This window comes from Colossoma macropomum, unplaced genomic scaffold (assembly GCF_904425465.1).
Source record: "Colossoma macropomum unplaced genomic scaffold, Colossoma_macropomum, whole genome shotgun sequence".
NCBI classification, from domain to species: domain Eukaryota; kingdom Metazoa; phylum Chordata; class Actinopteri; order Characiformes; family Serrasalmidae; genus Colossoma; species Colossoma macropomum.
The window spans coordinates 13,053,335-13,059,343 of NW_023494793.1; positions in this window are offsets into that span (position 1 = coordinate 13,053,335).

Consider the following 6,009-nt stretch of genomic DNA (forward strand, 5'->3'; position numbering starts at 1 on the left):
AAAAGTGCTTATTTACAGTTAAAACATCCGTTTAAATGGCTTCATGCTGTTCACAGACTCCTGCTGAGATGTGTATATCTCCTCGGTATAAGGCATGCACTTGTAGCCACTGATATTTATTTTGAAATACTTCCGAAATTCCATGAAAGGTTGTTTTAGGCACGAACCGGAGGACGGTTCTTCACCTTCCAGTGGGTTCATGCTTAGAAAAACAGCGAAAGGCAGTACAGGAAGTATTGCATTACTTGACCAAGGTCACCGCTGAATGTTGCAGCTTTCAAAATGACAATGAGGTAAAAGCAAGCGAGGGAAAACATCACAGTCAAGGTTGGAACCATTTTAATATACACTGAAGCACATTCAAGAATCAAAACCATCAACACAAGACAGTTTTACAAAAATTAGTCTTTTCATATGTACAATATCAGGAATGTTTTCTGGCAGAGACAACTAGGCCTACACAATAAGGCCTTCCCACCAGCCTTGGCAGATACATAACACAATGATACTGAAAACTGCTTCTGGCAATAGTGAATCAACAGTTAACTGCACTGATTAGTAGTTACATTAATTTCATGTGTCCTACTTCCACACTGCAAAAATGATATCGAGGCAAACATACAGGCAACATATCTAATATGTCTTATAATGTGATTATTGTAAGATTACTATAACCTTTTTCTGGACATTTTACTTACTTACTGCACTGGTATATTTAGTTTTTAAAGGAAGTAAAACCATCTGCCAGTGCAGTAACTTCAATTATTATTACCTTAGAGCCCCCCAGGGACGCCGGCGTCCCCACAGCTCATTCTTTGTTTAAATGGTTTGCAAATGTTGACCGTTTGTCGTAGAAAGATTGGGTAAAAAGCATTCGATTTTTGAGACTTTAGCGGAAAAGACGAACGCTCAATCGTTTCTCTACAGCTCATGGGTCACCTTCTGTGCTCACAGCAAATCTACACTACATTGGCTCATCCAAATTCCAACACATTTGGATTGGTTCTCAATCTGTTTAGCACTGAGCTGTATTTCGCTTCATCAGTGTCATATTGCCTTGTTCAGACTGCCAGCCCAAATCTGATTTTCTGGCACATCCAGACTGTATTTAGATTATTTTTGATAGTGTGAACATCAAAAAAACCACATGAAATCCAAACCAAATTTGGAGGCGGTTTGAAACGTGATTCCAATCTGATATTTACTGATCACGAGGTCAAATCCAGAGTGGCGATGATGATGGTGATGATGCACCCCCATCTTTCCTGCATCCACATTTGACATCCGCATTACCAATGTAGCTATGTAGTTACTGACGTCTATGTCGTTACCACAGCAACCAACACAGATAGGTTGGTGATGTCTGGACAATCTGATCACTTGCAAATAACAATGCTGACAGTCGTCTCAAAAGATCTGATTTGAGAAGCAAATCCGATTTGCCTGCAGTCTGAACACAGCCCTGTAGTCAACGAGAAGAGTGTAGCCCTGTCATCAACCGCCTAATCCTGCAGAAGTAAACGGCAATAAGAGGACTGCAGCTTGTATTGCCCACTATAGGCACCTCTAAAAGCAGCACTGAGAACACTGCTGATACACAGTTTTTAAATTATGGCATTTTTCATGCGCAATTTCTATTTACTTGCCAGGTTTAACATATTGAAAAAAATGTATAAAAAACGAAACATCTCTAATATGTTAAATTCAGTAAATGAACAGTGATTGTGCAATAAAATGTGCAGAAGTGTGATCTCTATAGAGGAAGTGCTACCTATTTTCACTTAGAAAATCAACAAGACATGTCATTTGACCAGGGGTGCCCAAACTTTTGCATAGGACCGTACTCTGTTTCCAGGAAAAATCAGGTATAGATCCAGACCTTCACAAGATCTGCTGCACTTATACATAACTAGTTAGTTGTGTTCATATAAAATGAAATAAAATATATAAAATATGTAATAATAAATACATAAACAATAAAATAACACCAGTTTTTGTATCATTAAAGGGGAATTCCAATTCTGTAATTCAATTGTTGAGATGTAAAAAAAGGTGGGATAGCAACCAGGGGTCGCAATGCCTGCAATGCAAATGTATTCTTTTATTTTCTATCCAAAACCCCCAGTGAACCTACAAGAGTTTTTAATATATAATATTGACAGCAATTTTTGTTTTATAATAATCCGCAAGTACCTCTTAAATATATTTTACTGCCATGAATACATTTTGGTCCAAAGGTTTATCTCAAAGCTATTGTAAGACAATATCTCAAGCATCAGTATTGATAATGATTTCATGTAATATCTTTCTGGTTCCTATTATCACTACAGTGGACAAACGTCTCTAGAACGGAGCACTTTACATCAAACCACTCTGAATGACTTTGTTCACCTCTTAGCAAATGAATTATACAGAAAAAACAGTAGACTTCCCTTTAAAAAGTGTATTAAACAGCACTCATGTATGAGGGATCACAGTATCTAGTTTATTCTAGTTTAGATGTTGAGTAAAAATGGGTTGAACCATCTTACAATAATCTTACAATAAAGTCAGTGTAAGACATTTTAGGCATATTAAATATATCAAGATATACTCAAGATGTTATAGTCTACCATTTTTGCAGTGCATGTTGAATTATGCTCACAAAATATGTTGATTCAACATACATACATCCAAACTGTACCTGAAGGAGTCAAAAAGCGAGTCAGGATCTAATTTACATGGATATTTCTATTCGTATAACATGATGTCTGAATTAAATACAAGCTATTTGAATGTGTTTATACTTCACAAAGTGCTACTAATGCTCTTTTCTAGTAACCTCTGAATAAAGTCATACAAGAGATGGAACTGCTGTGTTCAGGTGAACAAATGAAGTGACAGCATCATAAATAATAAACTGTGTCATTTTTAAGATATGTTTGTGCAAACTATGGATCTACGCATGATATATCATGTTATGTATGGCCTGTGTGAAACCACACTAAGCGATACATGAATGTTCATGGACTTTCTATGTGGTCTGTGATAAATCATCATACTCTGATAAGAACAATGGTAAGTCATATGAATGTGTGAATGTTTGCATGACCTAAATGTGTTCAGTTTACACAGTCAGCATTTCATAAATGTCTTATCTTCTTTATATTGAACTAAGCGCTGACATGAGGCTGTAAACATACACGCAAATACTTGTATTGCTTTACTTGTGTTAGCATATTCGCCATGACGGTCAGTCAGACTATCTCTAATTATAGGCCCAAACCTGCCCTCATAATACATAATGCTGCAGAGTTTTTAAAAATGTATTTTATAACATAACAATATATTGCGTAACTAATAATAATTTTAAAAGTTCAACTTTCTAGTTGGCCAAATCAAATGTCTTCATCAATCACAGTCAGGGGGGAGGTGTCAGAATGTATGATGCACTGATAGAACCAATCACAGTCAGGTAGAGGTCCCAGAACCAATGGTACTGTGATAAGGATGAATGCCAGTCAGGAGAAGGTCTCAGAATGAAAGATGGTGGTTAGAACCAGTCACAATCAGGAGGACGTTCTAGAATGAATGGCGCATGGATTTGAACCAATCACAGTCAGGGAGAGGTTGCAGAACAAACAACATGGTGGTTAGAACCCATTACAGTCAGGGGGAGGTGTCAGAATGAATGATGCATTGATAGGACCAGTCAGAGTCAGGGAGAGGTCCTGGAACCAAGGATGCCGTGATGATGACCAGTTACAGTCAGGGCAGACGCCCCAGGACAAATGACACAGTTATTAGAACCAGTCACAGTCAGGAGGACGCTCTAGAATTAACGATGCATGGATTTGAACCAATCAAGGTCAGGGGGAGGTCGCTGAACAAACAACATGGTGGTTAGAACCCATTACAGTCAGGGGGAGGTGTCAGAGTGAATGATGCATTTATAAAACCAATCACAGTCAGGGAGAGGTCCCAGAACCAATGGTGCTGTGATAAGGATGAGTCACAGTCAGGGAAAGGTCTCAGAATGAAAGATGGTGATTAGAACCCAGTCACAGTCAGGAGGACGTTCTAGAATGAATGACGCATGGTTTTGAACCAATCACAGTCAGGGGAGGTCGCAGAACAAACAGGTCTCAGAATGAATAACATGGGGATTAGAACCATTAGATCACAATCAGGAGGAGATTCTAGAATGAACAACACAGGGATTAGAACCAATAACATTCAGGAGGAGGATCTAGAATGAATTATGCAGGTATTAGAATCAGACATGATAAGGGGGAGGTTTCAGAATGAATGATGAGGTGATTAGAACCAATCACAGTCAGGGAGAGGTCTCAGAACAAATGAGACAGTGATTAGAACCAAACACAGTCAGGAGGAGGTATCAGAAAAAATGACGTAGTGATTAGAACCAATCAGATGTAGAGAAAGATCTCAAAACAAATTAGTCAGTGATTAGAACCAATCACAGTCAGGCAGAGGTCTCAGAACAAATAAGTCAGTGATTAGAAATAATCACAGTCAGTGAGAGATTTCAGAACAAATGAGTCAGTGATTAGAACCAATCACAGTCGAGGGGGGTATCAGAACGAATGATGTAGTGATTAGAACTAATCACAGTCAGGAGGACATTCTAGAATGAATGATGCATGGATTTGAACCAATCACAGTCGGGGAGGTTTAAGAATGAATGATGTGGTGATTCAAACCAATCATAGTCAGGAAGAGATCTCAGAACAAATGAGTCAGTGATTAGGACCAATCACGGTCAGGAGGAGGTCTCAGAATGAATGATATATTCATCAGAAACAGTCACAGTCAGGAGGAGGTTCTAGAATCAATAATGCAGGGATTAGAATCAATCATAGTCACAAGGAGGTTCTAGAACAAATGACACAGGGATTAGAACAAGCCACGGTAAGGAAGAAGTTTCAAATCAAATGAGTCAGTGATTAGAACCAATCACAGTAGTAGGTGGGTGGGGGGGGTCAGAATGAATGACATAGTGATTAGAACTAACCAGAGTCAAGTAAAAATTTCAAAACAAATAAGTCAGTGATTAGAACCATTCATAGTCAGGGGAGACCTCAAAACAAATGATGCAGCAAGTTCTAGAATGAATGACACAGGGATTAGAACCAGTCACAGTCAGGGGGAGGTTTCAGAATGAATGATGTGGTGATTAAACCAATCACAGTCAGTGAGAGATATCAGAACAAATGATGTAATGATTAGAACCAATCACAGTCAGGGGGCGCTCTCAGAACAAATGATGGGGTAATTAGGAATTCTGTTCTTTTGCACCTTACAAACTCAAAGCAATGCGTCATCCTGGCCAACAGGACTTTGTTTTGCTTTGAAACATAGTATAGCCTGACCCTGACCATTACCCTGACCCTTAAACTAGCCTTTAGCCTGGCTGTAACCATGAGGCCAACGCACAACTTTAAACATAAGCAAAGACATACAAAAAAAGTTTGGCTCATTTAACTGAGAAAATAAAAAGCTGTTGTTTACTTTAAAAATCTTCCTAATGAAGGGCCAGCAAAAAACGTGTTTTCTGCATTTTACAACTTGGTTCTCCCAAGTACAGCAATACAAGGTCACACACACACACACACACACACACACACACACACACCGAGGGGCTGAGCAAGATCAAAGCAGGTAAAGATATAATATTTGTACATAATAACTGAAAACAGAAAAATAGATAGTAAGAATAAATTATTCATTCACATAAATACTTCAAAGCAATTTCCCACAAGGTAATAGAACGGGAATATTGTTTTCCCATCATAAAGTTGGAGCAGAACCGCTCATTAAGTTAAAACACAGACTCTGGAACACAGCCATCAAGCAGGTTTATAGCAGCTACCTTGTCTGCCTGTATGCGTGAAACATTTTATGATTTAGAAATTATTAATGGAAATATAGTTCACTGTAGTGAGTATATAAAATGATTAGAAACAGTACCTCGCTTCATGTGACCGAAACGCTCTTTGAAGCTCCATA